We start from the raw sequence: 20091 nt of genomic DNA, 5'->3' as shown, positions 1-20091 counted from the left end.
ATTGCATAGTTAATGGATAACTGGTTTGGGGAAGTGGGTTGTTTTTATTTTCGTTTATTACTTTGCACCTAGGCTTTTGTACATGCTTACTAGAATCCCTCTAAATCTTCCACTAGCGACTGATGCTGTAGAATGAAGTTCCAAGGACATTTTGGACGAGTGATTCTGAAACATACATCTGTGACCTCAAATGCCTGATTTAAACATGTTCTAGCTTTACTGGAACACAAACATAGAAAAACAGATAAGCCTGGCAAATTCATGTAGACACTATGTCTTCTTAAATAGGTCATAGGAGCAAGTCAAAAATCAAGTGGTACTGATAGTTGCACAGTATTTCCTATGCTACAGGAAACGTCAAGTTTTTCTGCTTCTTAAAGGATGCCCCTGCAATTTAACAACAATTTATCTTAGCTGTAGAGCCATTCTATATTCAAGACACAAAACTGCTCTCAGGTTTCACCAAAAGTCAATTGAAACACATACTTGGCTTCAAGAGCCAAAATTGACTTTCTAGGCAAATGAAGGACATCAACACTGTACATAAGCTTCAGTGAGTACTATCATCATTTCTGCAATTAACTTAATTTTTTATATATGCACTTTTTTCAGATCTATGTTTCAGAAGAGCCTGGTATACATGTGAAGTTTAAACTATAAATTAATCTCTCAGATTAGGGATAAACTGTTAGCACTCCGAGTTCCATCTGGAAGCAATGAATTCAGATTATATGAACATTAGACAAGCAGTGAAACCTGGATCCTTTTTCAGCTCCACCACTACCATGCACTGACAAGTCAATTCCCTTTTTGTGTCTCTTTTCCCACTGTCTTTATGTTTCCATAGGCATTGAAACATAATTAGTGCCTGAGTGAATTTAAAGATAGCTATAAAATATCAGTATTTTGATATATTTACTGAACAAATTAATTTTTACCTGGTAGACCTAAAAAAGTATATGGAGTTTCACCTAGAAGAAGCTGGAAAAAAGTTATCTAAATGAGTGTCTTATCTTGTTTGCCCTAATTATAATACTCAGAATATATTTTCAATGGATGAATGAGAATATTTTATTAGAAACCGTCATTAACACTGTATAAACCAAAGGATTCCTTGTCAAAGACAATTCCATCTGTCAGAGCGGGACCTCGATGTGGAGCAGAATGGGTGTTTTGGTGCTGTGTTTCTGTCTTACATATCTTGACCTTTCCTTTGAAGATTGGAAGCCAGATCCTCAAAAGCTCAATATGGTTAGGATGCTAAAGAGGAAAGAGGGCAACTTCGGAGGCTTTTGGAATCTGAAACGGATTTGCTGCTGATTTCTTATGAATCATAGAATAATTAAATCAGACAACTACTTCAGATTTCTTGCCCACTTTCTTTTAAAAAGGGCAGTAGAAAGCAAAGGAAAAACAAAAATTGCACTTGTCAGCATCAGAGAACAGGATGTTGTGGTACAGAGAGATTAATTTTGTGCTGGTTATACTACCAGCAAACACCAGCAGAAACAGCCATGCTGCAACTATTATTTCCCAAGTTCAGCAGTTTTTCAAGTTGCCTTTCTTTTTGAAAATCTTATAGGTAGTCTTTTCTCTAACTCATTCATCATAGGCTGCTGGTATTCACTTCACAAGCTCTTTCCAACCTAATTATCAAGATTTATTTCCAAGTAACTAGGATCCATCTGCCCATTTACTCATTCTTAAAAAACCACCTCTGTGCTTTTCACTTCCATACCATTCATCCTTGAATGAAGGTTCTTGCAGAGCTCTACAAAGCTATCTTAATACCCTTCTTCAGGAAGCTTCCTATCCTTTCAACAACGTTAACAAGAAAAGCAAAGCTACTGCTTTGCTGAGTTTCCACTCAGGAAGCTGACCAAAATTGTCCCATTTTTCCTTCTACACTCATCTTTCTGTATACTGCTCTTCTCACTTAAAATTTAAATTTTGTTCATAGAACAAGAACTTGACAGAGACTCGTTATAGCTCATGAATATGAGCAGCACCGCAAATGGGATACTCAGACTGGTTTCACCAATGTCAGCTGTGGACTTGGTTGTACAGAAACACCCGAGAGAGCTGCACAGGAGTCAGTCTTTATCTAGCAGCATTGCAGAAGCATTGTGTAGGTGTTCTTCTGTCACTTCCAGACCTGGCTGACAACCGCAGGTAGTACTGTAATATCCCTCCAAAATTACTAGCTCAGATATTTGCCTGATGTTCATGGTCCTCACTCATTTCTTTCACACAAGAGAGATGCACTTTCAAGACCTGATGATAATAAAAAGAACAAAAATACCCATATAGTTTTCTAGGCGTTTAGTCTCATATTTGATATCTGCTAGCCAACTTAGAAGAATGATATTAACACAATATTTTATAGAGCGTTAAACAAATTAACCTGTGCAGAGTATAGAGAATGAATATTTGCTTTTGCAGAATGACAGTCAAATGACAACATTATGAACACTCGCAGCCATTTTCTCTGGAGTTTCCTAAAAAAGTCAGATTTCCTAACATTATCTTGTTTTTAAAGGATTCATAAATATCTTTGAAAGATCACTTCTTATTGGAATATTTTCTCAAACAGGTGCCTATAAATTCAAGCTGAGTTTCACACATTTGCTCAGGTCCTGACTAAAGGCATAGAAAAAGGCAACCCAATAAGGAAGGAAAATTATTAGCCATTTAAAGTTTTCCTTGTTTTAACAGTGACTGAAAAAATAAGGTTTTAGGATACTGGCGATTTTACTAAGTGAGTAATTTGCTTTTATAACAAGGAAAGGTCCTTTTCCATTGGGTTAAAAGCTAGCTTTTCTTCAAAAATTCCTCCTCTAGTTGTTCAAAGAAGTGAAAGATAACTGAAGCCTAACATTTCCTACATGACACTTTCTAACAAGCTTTGAAATAAACTTATAAAAATACACAAAAGATCATAAAAACATATTCTTCGTAAAAAGTGAGCTGTCAATCCTGCCTCCAGTTCCAATTAGGGAAACGCATCCTCCCTGGACGTCAGCACAAAGTGCGACAACGTTTTTGTTTTGGTCATTAACGTCGGGTGTTAATGCCAATATAGCTGAGAAAAGCTCATGCGTACATGCACGCACGCACTTTCACAATAGCGCGTTTAATTAGTTATGATATGTTTGACGTTAAGCTGCGCCTTTTCTGTTCCTCCCCGCTACGACAGCCATGACAACAACACGGATGTGCTCACAGGCCGAGCCTCAGGGCCTCGCTGCCACTCGACACAGAGCAAAAACATAAAAAACGTTGCTGGCGAAAGGGGGAGGCTGCCCGAGGCAACCGGCCCCAGGAAACGTTGCCCGTGGCTCCACGGCAGGCGCTGCCCCTGCGGCGGGGCGGCCTCCCCCGGGCGTGCAGCGGCGCCCAGCAGCATGGCCAGAGCCCTGCCGGCAAGCCCGGGCGAAAGCCGCTCCACTGACCCACGAAGGGAGGGAGGGAGGGAGGGCGCTGGCCGCCCGTGAGCCTAGCGAGGTGGCTCCATGGGGCTGGGGCAGGCTCGCTTCCCTCCTCTGCCTGTTGCTTTCCTTAAAAATTTATTTTATTTTTTTTTTCCTCCCGTGGGGAAATGCCTGGAGGCCTGGCCACCCTGCCCGGGCGTGAGGGAGCTGGGGGCAGGCAGCCTGCGCCTGTCAAGCCTCCGTGTCCCCCTTCCCGCTCCTCCCCAATAATCCAGGCGCTTGGCTCCACCTGGCCCTGTGCTGGAAGTGAGGACAGCGTGGGCTTGTGGCGCAGGGAATTGCACAGCCCTATGGCTGCAATAAATCTCAGCAGGCAGGGACTGAAGACTGAGGTAATTCTTATTACTTTTACTCACAGCTAAGCAAGGCTGAAATCTAACGTTCAGCCTGGCTTTTCGGGGACATTAACTGAAGGATCAGACATGTCCGTGTTTCCAAAACAAAATAATTACATAACACGTATTTCAGCATCACAGGCAGGACAAGGGTAAGAAAACTCAATGCAGTAGACTTATTTCACATCATCGGTACTGCAGCCTTTACTCACAAGCCGTTGAAGTGCTCTCCAGCTCTGCTTGCTCTGTTTCTAGCGTGTGGGAGATCCCCTGCTTTCTGCCGCTTTCTCCACAGGTGTCAGCAAGCCCTTGGCTCCTCTTCTCCCTTCAGCCGTTCCCTTCTAATGTCAGCCACGGCGGCGGGCTGAGACATGAACCCCACAAGCCTGCCTGGAGAAAGAGGAAAGGTCATTAGTCTTTTACGGTACTACAAGTGAGCCAGCAACAGCCTTATATGCTTTTATGGCACAAACCACACAATTACTTAACCCTGACTCTGTCACCCTGCACATTTTCCCGTCCTAGGATATCTTCTTCTTGTTCAAAGCGCTTGCGCGTTCTCCTATTTCAGCGCTCCGTTGCTGTTTGCAGTTAGATATTGGGAGGTAAATTGCCATCAACCAAGCCCGCTTCCACAGCGCGCCTGAAAAACTTTCCCAGGCTAAACCTGTCCTGCGGCTACCTTACGGGGTCCAGAAAACGAAGGTCCCTCAGGTGGAGCTTTCCCACCTGACAGATGTCCTTGCTCTACCATGATCTCTCCGCAGCGAGAACTGCTGCTCTGTCCCCACGTACCGGGATGGAGAGCCTTACCCCTAGCTAACGCCTCTAAATATCTGAGCCCATCATCATGACAGGAAGCGTTTCCTGGATCAAGATTGGTACATTATTTTAAAGCACTTCCAAAATAAACGATGTTAACAGTGAATGTTTATTCTGCTAATGGCATACTACTGATATATATCCCTGCTACTAAATTGTTTCCTGAAGATTTCTCTCTGTTTCTAAAGCTTTGCAGGAAGGCAGATAAATTTAAACAAATATATTTATAAATAAACATATAGAAATACCATTGGTATAATTGATTAAATGATATTTAACTGTTTAGCTTTAAATACTTATTAAAAGTCGTATAGACTGCTAGCTAAATTCTGTAAATGCACCAAAAAAAAAAAAAAAAATCAAACAAGCCCAGGGAGCTTTTCATGCAGTCTGAAAGCTAGCAAAAGACTTTATGTTTATGAACTGGCTTAAATCTGCAGCATCATTCATCTTAATTCTTTTTTTCTTACGTGGTTTGCTGTGAACATCAGGTAACAAAAAAGAAAGAAAAAAAAAAAGATAAGACTTACAGTCACTCTGGCCACCTGAAAGGTTAAACTTGGACTATGAAGTGTGCATTGCAAAACTGCAAAAAAACCTACTGTTGAAAAACTACTATTTCTGTAATGAAAGATATTTCTATTACAAAGCAAATAAATTCTGGATTCAGTTTTCTGTAAACTGACCTTTTTCTTCACATCAGAGAAGGTATGTTTGGTTGTTTTTCAACTTTCCCCAAAATATCCAGACTGAATTGAAACATTTTGGTCTGGATATTCGCAAATGCTATGAATGATCAAAAAGTCTAGTCAGGGCAAATAACGCACTCATCCACTACAGAGCAATTCTGGAAAACCAAGCCAGGACCTGCTCTACACTGCAAGACTGCTTTGTTTCCTGAACAGTGACACCAGCCTAGTAGCTATGGAAACTAAGGCTAAATGCCAGTTATGCTTCAAGACAGTATCTCTCCGTTGACTCTGCAGCAGACCTAGAAAAGGTACATTGCCAAAGGCATTTTTTAATTGATGAGGTTAAGGCATTAATTCTTTGCAATGACCTGCTTTCTCCCTCTCCTACTCTCTCCCCGGAACCTGCAGTTATGCCTTCAAGTGATCATTGTATACGGCACTGACGAGCCGCTGAAACTAGCAGGTGGCCAGTGCTAGTTTGAATAAAAATATTTAATCTTAGTTGAAAACAGCAGAAGGAAAGGCATCATTTTCGGTGGCCAGGCAATTTTTGAAAGTCATTACTTCATCCGATGGATGCCATTGCTTGCTCCAGAATCAAAATTCTGACTAACAAAAGAAGTTTCTTGTATTGATGGTTTCAAAGACAATTTACCAATTATAAATAAATGAATAAATGTCATGCTGATTTTATACCAGCTTGAAGCAACAGAAAAAAAAAAAAGTCTTCTGAATAGGCACTGCTATTTCATTCACTTAAAGAAGCTTCAGCTCTGGGAAAAAGACTGACAGTGTGACTCTTGAGCATTTCAATAACTGTTGTGCCACTGATCAAAGTACCCCAAAAAAGCACACGAAAGGATCATATTGTGATGATCTGCATAATATTCAGTATATCTGGGAGAGCTTGCTTACAGAGGCATTTCATCTCCAAAGGAGGAATTTAGAGCTAATCTAAAGATCTGCATATGTATACCATGTATCATCCCATTTTGTGCTATACATGGATAAAATATGGATTGTGAATGAAAGCAGAAGTGTTATTATCACTTGCTTTTTATGTCTGAACCACAGGCATGTTTGCTATTTAAGCACCTTAATGGTCAATTATTTGCATTACATATTGGTTGTATAGAACCAAACATTCAGTTGTACAAGAATAAAATAAATGCCTACAGAGAGTGAATTTTCCTGTGTAAAAAAAAAAAATGGACATGATAGGGAACTTGGTGAGGCATCAAAGAAAAACAAAGAAATAAATGTTTAACCTACTGTGTAATCCTTTGAAAAACTTTCTCACAAATTTAGATTGTAAATATAGTGGGAAAAAAATTGCACAGTAAATGTACTGCAAAAATATACCACTATACTGACTGCTGGTTTCTACTGACATTACTTATATAGATGAAAGAAAAATATTGATTAATACATCTGACTGCTATGCATCTTATTTGCTAATTACTGTTATGGGAACATGTTACCTTCTGCAAGAGCCACAGTCTTAGAAGACTGGTATCATAAAATGTGGAAGACTTCACTTCTCCGGCTGTTAGGCATTTCTGTTTATATGAATGCAGTCTTAGAAACAGGGAAGAAGAGCATATTTACAGCACCTGTGTTAGATACATTTAGTCTAGATTTTTGAAATAATCTGAATAGTCATCTAAACTTTGGGTTTTTTGTTTGAATGCTGTTACAAGAAACAGAGACACCACCTCTCCACAGATTTTTCTTTACACATTCATAATGAAAGTCACTGTGGCAATATGCATGGGTGTTTTTGTTCCAACAGAAATAGAGAAATCCCAATGCAATTCAGTATAATTGAACTGGACAACATGTAGAAATATCCAAGCTAGCTTAGGTACTAGAAGCAAAATGGTCACATTAGTGCAGCAATCCGCTTGGGATTAATTAGTCATGAAAACCAGGGATGAGCTATGCCACACAGACATTGCCTTAGCGAAAACATTTTTGAGACGCATACAATTACCATCTCGGTGAGAGACAGTCAATTACACAGGAGCTGCTTTGTCTTCATTTCTTTGAGTTCTGTTTTTTCCATATTTACTCTGGCGTGTATTCCCTCCTTTCCCACTCTTTCTGCTGAGTCCATCAATTCTGAAGCACCACCAGCACAGATGGAGGTTCTCTCTTTTTTTTTCTTTCGTGAAACCCAAAACTCGTTCTTTAGCACTCAAGTCAGCCACCATTTGCAGATGTGCAACCGACAGATGGACACATCCAAACCAATTTGTAAACAGACCAAGGGATCTCTCACAGAACAAGTGAGCAGAGAGAAATCTGCAGTGCTATGCCTCCATTTTCTATTCCTTACCTCCACTCCATATTTCTGTTGCACTGCATTAAGAATCAGTACACACCCACGTTTCCCCAGCTATTCTTGGTGATAGTGCTCTAGATGGGTAGGAAGATGAAAGCCATTACTGGGCAGGCCTACCTCTTTCATGGAGGCTACTTCTAACAAAAAAATCCAAATTGGAAGTATGATTATTCTGAAACAAACTTCTATGTGCTACAAATCTTCCTTAAGAAATATCAGCTATTGTAGTTTCTTGTGCATCTGTCTTTCATCTTGCAGTGTTTGTCACAAGCAGATCTGTGAACCATCTACATCATCTATCACCATTTTCATAAAATATTCAAGCAGAGATACTGGCTTAAAAAATGAAAACACCTATTTATCATTGTACCTTGGTCTTAATAACTACATGATCTGAAATTCACCTAACTGTATTAAATATTTGCTAAGGGTTGTGACCTTACTCTGAGGAATCTGCCTTTAATGAGCCTTCTACGAGAATCTCAGCAAAAATTAGATAAATCAAAGGAGAATCTCTCTTCTTCTTCATTGCATATACACTTCCTATGACTCCATACATTTCTATTTCTCATTCTGCATGAGTATTCATCTACCTTTCCTGTGCTTTTTAAGATGTATTGCTGGTTGATTTTCTCACATCATTTATTTTCATCAGGTGTGGCAGCCAATTATCTAATTTTTGACCTGCTGTACCCTTGCACTGAGTGATCCCAGTTTATCTGCAAAAGTTTTCTTCCAGTTCAAAGGTAAGTTGTATCTTGAGAATTAGGAGAGTGGTTGCTCTCAATGCTATTTCTGCAGTTTTCATTAAATGGTGTTGGTAGCATCTAATGCACCATATGTATTTTTAAAATAGAGTCTTAAAAGAAACTATTCTTCCAAAGAAACTGTCTTCTAAAATCCACCCCCCTGCAAAAACCCAAACCAAGTACTTCAGTAGAATATGGTTTCGATATTGTTATTTGCAGTACACATACATAATTTTCTGTTCATTTTATACTTTTCATTATCAAACACATCTTCATAATATTATAGCTGTACTGTTTCTGCAGAAACAGTAAGAACCATATGAACAGAAAATAGTTATTTGAATTAATGAGTGACTGGTATAAAAAAAAATATCCACAGGTAATATAGTAGCTGCAAGATCATCTAATATCCAAACAGCCATTGAAGAAATGATTCAGAAATTACAGTCTAGAATTGCTCATCAGCATTCAATATCACATCTGCAAGATAAAATTTAAATTAAAAGGAAATATGAGAAGAAAAAAAGCAAAAGAAAAATATTGACTTTGATTGGAAATAAGGAAAAGAGTTATTATCAAGACTTCTTTAATAGACAGATGTTATAGTTCTACCAAAGTCTACCTATTTAGTGTAACTGTGAGGATTTCTGGACAGCCTTATTCTCTGAAAAATAAATTAGCATCTAGTCATGCAATGAATCTGTGATCTCCTGTGTTCATACAAATATTTGACAACGGCTGTACTTTGTACAAATGCCCTTATTCACAAGGGAACAGAATATTAATTCTTCCTTATTAGTTTTACATTATTCATCATTTGATGTTTGTTATTCTATTTTAAATGCTTCAATCATTTTACAAAATAACTTCAAGAAGCATTTTTGCATCACAAATAAGAGAGAACAGATTGTAAAATGAACAACTCAAAGGATTATTTTAAATCATCAAACACCTGAAGTACTAGCTCGTGTTGGAAAGTACCTGCCCTACCTCCAGTTTGATTTCCATGGAGACATACAAAGATAGATGTGAATTTAACATGGCTTTGTTAAACTGCATTAAATCCCAGTGTAAACACTTTCATTTGGAACTGAAGAACGTTCAGTTCCACATACTTTAATTATTTGGGGAGTTATTTGAACCAAAGTTGAATCGAGGCTGCTTTAATTCTGAGCAAAAGTACCTGCACAGGGACTATAAGCATTTTAACTAATTGACTTGAAAAGTAAAATCCATCCAAAATTTCCATCCCTGCTTAGTTCTTATCATTTCTTCCACGATCCAACAAATATGAGTGTTAGTGGAGCATGAATTCACTCCCTCTGCTCAATAGCAGATATTAGCTTAAGTTTTAAATCTTCTCTTGCAAGGGATCAGACTGAGACAATGTGGGCACTGAGCTCTAGTACTGTCTGTGGGCCACATACACCTTAGAATGCAATGTAGAGATTAAAGCAAATGAAAAGAGAAAGTAAAAATGTGACGAACCAGCTGTTCCAGAAGTTAAAATCACTCACAGAAAAAAGGTTCAGCTTGTGAGACTCCACTGAAAGCTTTCAACTGTCTACATGGCATTTGCTTACCCCGAAAATATAAAGGAAAGAGGGAAATTATAGACAATAAGAAAAAGTTGTATTCTTTTTCTGTTTGATAACAGTATAAAACTTTTTTGCAACCAATAGTATCTGCTACTTTACATTATCCATTTTACGAAGCTTAGAAAAATGTGGAGAATCAGTTTTTCTTTGAGCTTCACTGTAAAGCAGCCTAAATGAACTAAGTGATTCTGCGTGCACGGGTGTTGGGGTGTCCAAACATGTGAGTGACAGTACGCATGCAGGCAGGGATCTGCACAGTTCATCTTGGTAAATGACAGCATTTGGTTAGTATTATTGATATTGCGTTAACTTCTATAATTATGTACTGAAAGATTTCTATAATCAAAAGCAATACACAGCAGGACTGTGATTTTTGAAACTTTAATTAACAGACTAATAATTGCTGAACTTTACCATCAAGGTATGATTGATATCAGCTTGATATTTCCCAGGAAATAAGATAAACCATTCTAAATTGGAAAGCCTGAAAAGCAGAGCTAGGCATTTAATGAAAACATAAATAAGAAGAATTTTATAAACATTCATGAAGCTAGTGGGAAATAGGATGGTGAAAGACAAAATCAACAGCTTATATCAGACACAGCAGAATATCTAACACATGCATTGCAAATTTTATGCTGATTAGTTCATATATGCAACCCAAATACATGCACATGTTAGACCTGCTTTACATATATTCCTCTCACTATGGAATTTGCCTATTAGTGGCTGATGTCTATTGAAGCATTTTTCTGCATAGAAACTGGAAACATAACGTATATGAGGTATGATTCATAAATAGCTCAAGATGCCTAACCGAACTACCCCAAGTAGTCAGTAGAGATTAGATTTCTCAAAGGATGGTTCAGTTCCCAGGACAAGAAGGAGCACCCTATCTTTTTCTGTCTATTGATTATACAGGAAGCCAAAGACAACTTGACTCCTGACTGCAACATTGCAATTAAGTACATATAGCTGGGCAGTTTCAACCCATATGCTGTTCCATTCCCCATGGTGCTCAAAGGGATATTATTCCTGTCTCCTCCTGTAAATATCGTAAACTGATTTTTGCAAAACATGGCACTGAAAATGAAAGGTACAAGGCTTAATCCTCACTTCAGTCCTAAATTCCTTCTGTAACAGAAGTGCTAAAAATATCCTTGTGTGTGAGAAGACAAGGAAATAAATAAAACAACAGATGAAGGTCCTTAAAAATGAAACCTTTACTCAATATGCTTTACAGAGAAATACTGGGCTAAGTAAATACGTCAAATTTATCTCTTAAAACAGAAGAGACATTCAATGACCTTTCTATTTTACGTTCTACAATTTTTGCCTATCTGCAGGCAGCCAAACTATTTTTCTATTTCTATTAGAGATCCCCACTCCAGTTCCAATTACACAGTCATCCTCAATAATGCTGAGACTGAATCCTCTGCAGAACTAACAGTCATATTCAGATTCAGTACAATTTCTCTTACATGTGCACCAGTCATTCCAAAGCTCAGCAAGTCAGATGCATTTCAAACAATAATACAAACAGTGTTATCCATTCTGGTAATTTCAGAAACGGACTTACATCTTGGACAAGAACGTATGTGCATTTGGTAGCTATTTTATTTAATACTGGGATTGAATTAAAGGGAATTTTTTAATGCAGCACATCCTGTCAGAACCCTTAGATTGTGAGATTTCTGTCCTCCTGAAGACAATACTCCCTAAACATTCCCCAGCTTTGTAGACTGTACATAGCACATAGGATCATGTATGTATACATTAAGAAATACTTCTGATGAATACATTTTTTACTTAACAAAAAGATGCTGGAATCGGTTTAAAATATTTCAGAACTTTCTCGAAAAGCCCTATCGGTTTTGCTTTGGTTTAAGAAGTGTTTTGATGTGATTCTATCTTGATCCAACATTAATCTGTGTTTTTCTGAGCTGTCAGGTTGCCTCGAAGGAGCTGTAGTTCACATTGTCCCTGTCCTCTGTTTCCAGCTCCTGGTCTTCCCTCCGCCAGCAATTGCCGTGCTCCCAGGGCCATCGGAAGCAAGGCGTCACTTCAGGGAAGAGCAGAAAGCAGTGCCAGGGGATAGCGCCCAGCGGACATCTTAGTCTATAAGAAAGATGGCAATACGGGGCACGCAGGTGAAATAAATACAGGTGGATATTGACTTAACTTAAAAGGTGCCTAATTAACTTGACAAATCCAACTTTTTTCCACTGAGGATCTATTTTCTTTCCTAAAAAAAAATAATTTTAATATAATTCAAGATTTTTCCTGTAAAAGATTTCATCTTTTTCAAAGCTATATTTATAGATTTTTTTTTCCCCCAGTGGAATCAAATTAGCCCTATATATCTCCTTGTTTTTGTGGCTGCTCCTGTAGACCAGATTATTGGTTAATTCCCAGTGAGGCTTCAAAATAAATACCTAGAGCTCACCATTTTGGTAATTCAACTCTTTTGAAAGTGTAGCTCTCTGTGACTTTTGTTTTAAAACTGAGTGGTCTTTTGCAGTAGCTGCAGAACAGCTGTAGTATCACTTCATAGCCTGGGGCAAAAGAATCCGATTCTCTTAAGCCTCTAAAAAACTGCAGTAAATCAATGAGCACAATGCCATACCAAAAATCAGCAGACACTAGACTCATAGTACAAGGGGAAAATGTACAGCAATACAAAGAGATAAGCTAAATAGGAAGTACAAATGTTTTCAAGCTGCATCTGCAATTAACTATTTCTTCCTGAGCTCTGTGAAAATATGTTTGTAAAGAACCATGCTTACGCTGCATGGTTGTAGCAGGTCAATAAAACAGCATCCAAAACCAGAGGAAGAATTTCCACATAATACAGGAAATATATACAATCACATTTAAACAGGTGTCTTGATTGCTTATCAACAGCAGCTTCTGAAAGAGTAAAATATTGACATCTGGTCTGTGAAGAGAACTTTCCAAAATTAAATATATTTTAAATTACAGATAACTAAATTACAAAATAAAAAAGATATTATCCTCACGTACTTTATAGAGTAGAGTTTTTTGCATTTTACATATATTTATATATATATACGCATATTTAAAATGTGCTGGTGTTTATGACTCTAATTGTATAAGAAGTCTAAATTTTAACATTTGTTTCATCATTCATGGCAGGAATTATAAGTCAAAACCTTGCAAATGAAAAGCAAGGCAAACAATGTCTCATCCGATGAGATATCAATAGTAATCCAAAAGACCTTCAAAAAAGATTTCTCAGATTTGCATGTTCTTCCTTCACAGACACACAGACTCACTTTCGTGACACAGCCTACATTAAAGAAATCCCATACTCACTTCTATTCAGTGTTGGAATGTAGCTATTTAGATGCTTTGGATATCACAGGTATGTGCAGAAGGCTGACAGATACGGCAGAAGACCTTTGAGAGACTCAACTCCCCTTGGATAAGCAGCGGGCAGGCAGGTAGGGTACACCATGGCATATCTACAATGGGACTAAATGTGATTGTTTCTGTACCTCATTCAATTCCATTTTGCCTGCGCTCAGGCAAAAGGACCATTAAACCTAAAGGAAGCTTCTTTACATTTTTAATGTTGGTCAAACTTATAAAAATGCATTGTTTTGGCTACTTTGTCTGGCTTTACTTAGGAAATGAGTATTAAAGACATTATGTGTACTCATAATACCAAAAATAGCTCATAGATTTTGTATACTTGAGGTCCTAGCAGTTGGTTCAGAGGTCCTGCCAAATAATGGAAGTGATCACCGGGAAAGAGTTGTTTGTTTTTTTCCTCAACATGTTGCAGATACTATTAAAATAAATTTGCAGCTCCTTTTATACATGTTTTTCAGTTGGCAGCACAGACTTATAATAGCAGTCCTTAGCTCTCTGCCTATGGCCCCTCCATAGAATTCCATTTACTATAGTGAGATGTCAGCACAAACAGAACTACATGTAGAAATTGCCTAAATGGGAGTCTGTTTTTATTTCTGGATACAAATATTAAGTTTAAATGCAACTTACACCCAAAGAAAGACAGAGTGTTAGCAGTTAAGGGAAAAAAAAAAAGAAAAAAAAAAAGAATTCCACTATGTGATCTTTAGCCTGGGTTATTTCAACTTAGTACAAGCTCTTTTTCAAATTAGGGAAATTCAATAAATGATTGATAATGACCACCATTACACAAAGTACCAAGGCCACTATTAATGTACTGAACATGAATAAACAGATTGCTGATGAGATAGGCAGCAACTACAATGCTGCCAATGCCTGATTCCAAGTAATTCCTCTTCTTTTCCCCCATAAGATACCCTGTGTTCTGAACAATTACATTTCTGCTAGCTTTGCAGCTTCAACATTGAGTTTTTTCCCCCTCCATAAAAATGAACAGTGGTCTCTAGGCAACCCCTAGGACTGAGAGTTCCTCTGTCTTTCACCTCTAACTATTACATTTTTCTCATCACAATACTTATTAATATTCAATATTCTTTTGTCGAATCAGATTTTGTTTTCACCAAATTCTAATTTATGCTACTAGGCTAGAAGTTTTCACTGTTTGCAATATTTCTCCTCTTTATTCAAAAATATTGCTGGTCTCTTAATTATTAGTAGAATACCATGCAGAAATTAGTTTGTGGTTATTAGCTTTCCCTTTGCCAGCTGGCTCATGAACTGGTTTTTGTTTTAAAATCTGGCTCATGAATTGCAACAAAAAGAATACCATCCATTGTGCTCTGTTAAGATTTTATGAAAATTAGTTTCTTCAATGGACATTTAAGCATGTGTCCTTCTGCTTTTAGTCTTAGAGTACTAAGTTGTGAAGTATATTGATATTAATAAGGCTATGGATATGTTTGCTGATTTCAAATCACACAGTTATGTACTGCTGAAAAAAAGGAGTTAGACAGATGGCTTGACTGAGAGGACACAAAGCAAAATTTCAGTTATTCATTAACTGTAATTACAACGTGGTGACACTACTGAAGGATGAGCAAGACACAAAAAGAACAGATTTTGTTTTCTGTAATGTCTCTCATAAGCAAAGCATTTCATCATGTTTAGAAGAAGTAATATGCACAAATGAAAACCATCACATTCAAAAAATTGCCTCTCTATACAGCCTTGAAGACTGGACTTTCTTGTATTATGACAGGAAATTTCGTTCAAGACAAACTAAATATTCCACTAAATTCCACTCTTTCTTAAAAATGTAATGGATGTTTGACTTCTACAGCCATAAGATACAGCTATTTTTCTTTCAGTGAACACTGAATACATCCATTCCGTATTCCCTTTACCCTATTAGTGGACAGCATCTGTCCACTAAGCAAACACTCCTCTCTGGTTTTACATACTTTTTTATCCTCCTAAATTAGCATAATCAGAAAAAAGATTTAGAAGACATTCTGGGATAATGAATAAAACTATATTTCTAGATACTTCTGCAGAGGAATCTTATTTTCTACAGTAAGTTTTGAAGCTTTTTGTTCTTATAAATACCAAGGGGAAGTCAGAAATTGAAATCTTCTTTCCAGCACAACAGATCTGCTGCCAAATCTGCATTCACTTCTCATGTCAGATTCCTACGGATATTAATGGTAATTTTGCAGGCAGAAGACAGAAGAGAGAGCTTTTACTTTACAGACTAGAAAAATACTCTACTTACCGAAGAAGGATGTTGTATTTTCTCTGTACACCGTATCTACTCCATAAACAGCTGACTAAATTGAAATATGTAAAAATGAAAGAAAAATTAATAGAAAGTAACTCTTACGGGAATATTGTTTGAAATGGCCTGAACTTATGCCTTTTTGGTCTATGGTGGGTTGATTAAAAGCTAGACAGTGAAGGCCATTGATTAGTAACGTGTAACTACTGCCAGCTAAATCATTTGGTCCATGTAATGAGCATGACACCTTCAATATATGTGCCAATATGAAAACAAGCCTATAATTAGAGCAATATTATATTGTACCATATTATTTATATTATTTAGAATTACATGATGCAACGTAATTAGATAATATTTTCACAGAATTTAGCCCAATGGCTTCTAGTTTTCTCACAAAAGTATGGTCTTATGAAAATGAAGTTTTTTGATCAGATTGTAAAAGACAGCTTCAGCCTTCCTCTCTGCTTTTGACATCTGTCTGGCTCTTTTTACACAATAAAATTGAAACTGGTAGTGAATCACATTAATGTGTGGTTGGGCATGGAACTGGCTCACTGAAGTACTTTAATGCACTCTAACTGATGTGAAAGTTGACTTATCTTACAACTTGTCTGCAGGAAAAGCTGGTCTCATGGTGCTGTCAAGAATAAAGCAATTGTTCCAGGAGTATTGTCTTACAACAACTCAAGACAGCACTTTTGTTTTTACACTGCATTAAGATTTTATTCAAATGATGTTAGATCATACTTTTGTATGAAAACAAATACATTGCTCTGGCAGCCAAACCCACCTTGCATTGACCCTGGTTAGTTAAATATGAAATGACGTCCTTTCATCTGAAATTTAAAAAAACAAACCTTTGTCTGAAAAATGACTAACTCATAATATTATCCATGTTTGTAGTTAATAAAGTGCCTTCTGTGCAGGCATAAACACTGTAAGTAATAATCCTACCTCATTATTTTCAATAGTTTTAGAAAAACATGCGTTTGACAAGCATACTAATGCCTCCTGGAAAGCAGGTTTGGAGAATATACACTACTTAGCACAAAAATAGAGCTTCTCCAATTTTCCTTCTAAGCCAAAATCAGAATAAAAACAATCAGGCAGTTACAGATCACAGCAAGCAATTTGCATCAAAAATGTGCAGGAAAAAGAAGGAACCCAGATATATTGACTGCTGCATTAGTATTTTTGCTTGTATCTTTTTCTCTTTTTTGAGAGAAAGTATATGTAGAGCTGGCAAGTCACTGAACAATTTACTTTGCAAAACTCTTAAGAACTCAGATCGTTAGCACAACATCAACAAGTTACTGAGAGGACTTTGTTTTTCATGTGCAAGTCAGGGCAGAAAGTTTCTTCTTTTTTAAAAGAAGAAACACTGTAGTAGTTAGACACCATCACAAAAGACATTGAGAATTGAGGAAACTATAAATCTTTACTGTAGCTATTTTTCCTGGTTCCAGAGAATTAACGTAACATAATATAAGAGTTCATAAGCACATATTTTATTTAGGCTTTCTTTTTTTTTTTTTTTTTAACCACATAAACTTTGTCCTTCTTGTGTCAAGCTTAGTAATGTCTTTCTCTCTGCAATTTTTTTCCTCCTTTGTACATCTCACTTTGTTGAGCTATAAATTTGTGCATCTTCCCAAGCAGGGAAGTGCAAGCATTATAATACAAATATTTTCAAAAGGTAATACAAATGTTTACAAAAGTAAACAAGTATTCCCATCTATATACAGACCTACCTTGAAAAGGCCACATTAGAAACACAGTAGATGGCGTGTCTCATTAGAGAAGCTCGTGCTTAGTTAGAAAAGACACATCAAGAAGAACGAAAAACCAGAATCATGAGGCAATAGAAAATTAATGTAAAACTAGTATAACAGAAGATACTTTGGGAAAGTAAATTTGAGGAATGGGGACAGAGATTTAGCGATAGAGAATAATCATGTGAGGAGGAAGGTTATTGATAAATTATCTAATTCTTCTGCAGCATTCTCTGCATTTTTACAGCATACAGTTAGAAATGTCATAGCAGATAGAGAGAGGGCAAAAAGTAGACCTCTACTGTATTTAACTGAGTACAGACCATACAACTCTGTCCACTGGCAATGTTGCTTTATCGAAACAAGAAGTTAAATCTAGCCCAACAGCATCTCATGAAAGTGTGCACCAAACCACAAACCGCTGAAGAAACCTTATTAATACATGCCACCTTCTGAAATAGGGCTTAAAACTGTGCTGGAGAAGGTAACTTTAGTGAGAGTGCTGTGCTGTACCGTGCCTTAGGACAGAGCCCAGGAGCTTCCACTTCTCAGCAAGGAGGTACTGAAGAAAGGTCAACGAAACGCCTTTGGCACGGAGCGAGATAGCACGGCCGTTTTCAGCACTGTCTGCAGGATCATTTTTCACGACGCAGGCTGCAAACACAGCGAAGCCACATGAACTGGTAAGGTCTTTTGCAGATCACGCCACAAGTGCGTTAAAGTGCATGGGTGGTAGGTAAGGGTACTTAAACTATATACAGACAGACAGAGATAGACATATATTGTATCAGACTGTCTATTTCAAAATTGGAAAGAAATTTTGATGCATTTATCAGAGCAAGAAACATAATTCCTTTAGCTTTTAATGGGACTCAGCACAAAGAGGGCCAAACAGATCAGGAGAGCTATGGCAAAAGGCATCATGTCTCTCTCTCTGAACCACAGAGACTCTTTAGGAAAAAAACAAAAGAAAAGTAACATCTGTTGCTCTCTGTGTGGCCAACAGAAGGACCAAGAAATGTTGTGGGTGCAACCTCGATGGCACAGAAGAGATAGCAAAGGTATGTGCAAGGAAAGTGTGAGAAGTTAGACCAAATACCATAAGGAAAGCAGCTGTAATCACTTTCATTATGACTGCGATAATTTCTCTTATTCCATTTATCTAGCAGTTGATCAGCTGTCCTTTTTCACCTACAAATGTGCTGAGTATGCTGTAGGCACTACAACAGACTTATGGTTCAATAATATTGATAGCATCTGTTTACCTAAACTGAAGTCTTAGTAACTGTGGGGTCAGTTCCTGTCCTCTTGCCACTACTGATCTGTAAGGTTAATAAAGGTAATAAACAAATGGGTACTTCTGCTGCTTCCACCCAAAGGGAAAATCAAAGAAGTTCCAAAGTAGTTTGGAAAAGATATTGAAAATCAAAGAATAAAATAGTATGGATAAGATATTGAAAATCAAAGAATAAAACAGTAACTTCAAACTATCCTGACCTACATATATCAACATAAAATACTATTGCACACACTTAAGCCTTTCATTCACCTCCTGAAATGCAGTTCATGTATGATTGTATTGACCATGTTCCTGAGACTTTCTCCTTCTAACGCAAACAAATTTAGAACAGAAATTGAAGCTTAGTATCTGGCATTTCAGCTCTGGAATGAAAGCAGGATACTGAGGGAACAATATATTTAAGTGTTTTACAACTTCAGAACACTTCCATTTAACCGCAATAAGTAAAAAATGAATAATTTCTCACTAGAGAGGGATTCTAACAGCCCTGAGCTGTTAGATACAAGGATATGTATAAAAAGCTAAAACTATTTCCAGTTTCTACACAAATATTAAATGAATCATTTTTCAAGAATTCTTGAATACTCAAAGGCTAGTTATAAATTATAAGCTCATCTTCCAATGTTATCCAAATCATTTTTTTCTTTACTTTAGAAATCCTGTGAATCTTTTCATGATGAACCCTTAGCAGATCCTTAGTCACAGCTAATTATTTTATCCACTTACAGATAAGCTTTGCTCTTGTGTTTGCGTGATGCATCTTCCTGCCAAGATCTGGCCTCTATAAATGTGCAAATTTCCCACTGCATTTAACACTGACTATTTTTTTAAGAGAATGGCTTTAATATTGATTTAAAAAAATATAGTAGTCATTTCCTAAAAATCTAACATAAATTTTACATTTCCAGCCTTTCTAAGGTTTCCTAGCTATTTTTTCGAGTCATAGATAAAGCTTTTCAATTTTGATAAGTGAGAAAAAAGGAGGAAAAAGTAGTTACAAACAAGATGCACCAAAAATATTTTTTTTTACTTTTTTGTACCAAATAGGATTCTGAAATGAAATTACAAGCCATCAAAATTTCCCAGCAATTCAACAACAGATTATTGATTTCTATTTGTTTAAATAAAAGTGCTGTGCTCAGCACTTCTTTTAAAATACAGTAAAAATACAGTCAGTGATAGGGGAACACAGGCTTTAAATGTCCTTTCAATAAAAACTATCCATGAAAATTACATAAAGCCATCACGCTATCAAAGGGAAAACTGACAGAAGAGCACAATGTGTTCAAAAGAAAAGAGAGCTTTAAACTATGA

At 37.1% G+C, this 20091-nt stretch overlaps 1 long non-coding RNA gene across 1 annotated transcript; it reads right to left on the bottom strand.

Annotated features, from left to right (window-relative positions):
• Nucleotides 1-532: 532 nt before the first annotated feature.
• On the bottom strand, nucleotides 533-15753 carry LOC135324722 (uncharacterized). Its single transcript, XR_010386008.1, has 3 exons — nucleotides 15700-15753; nucleotides 4039-4216; nucleotides 533-2274 (listed from the first exon to the last, which is right to left on the bottom strand). It is a non-coding gene; the product is annotated as an uncharacterized LOC135324722 (long non-coding RNA).
• Between the last annotated feature and the right edge of the window lie 4338 nt (nucleotides 15754-20091).

Source organism: Dromaius novaehollandiae, chromosome Z (genome assembly GCF_036370855.1).
Source record: "Dromaius novaehollandiae isolate bDroNov1 chromosome Z, bDroNov1.hap1, whole genome shotgun sequence".
Lineage (NCBI taxonomy): Eukaryota > Metazoa > Chordata > Aves > Casuariiformes > Dromaiidae > Dromaius > Dromaius novaehollandiae.
The sequence above is the reverse complement of the archived record's forward strand: the minus strand, read 5'-3'. Positions and strand labels throughout refer to the sequence as shown.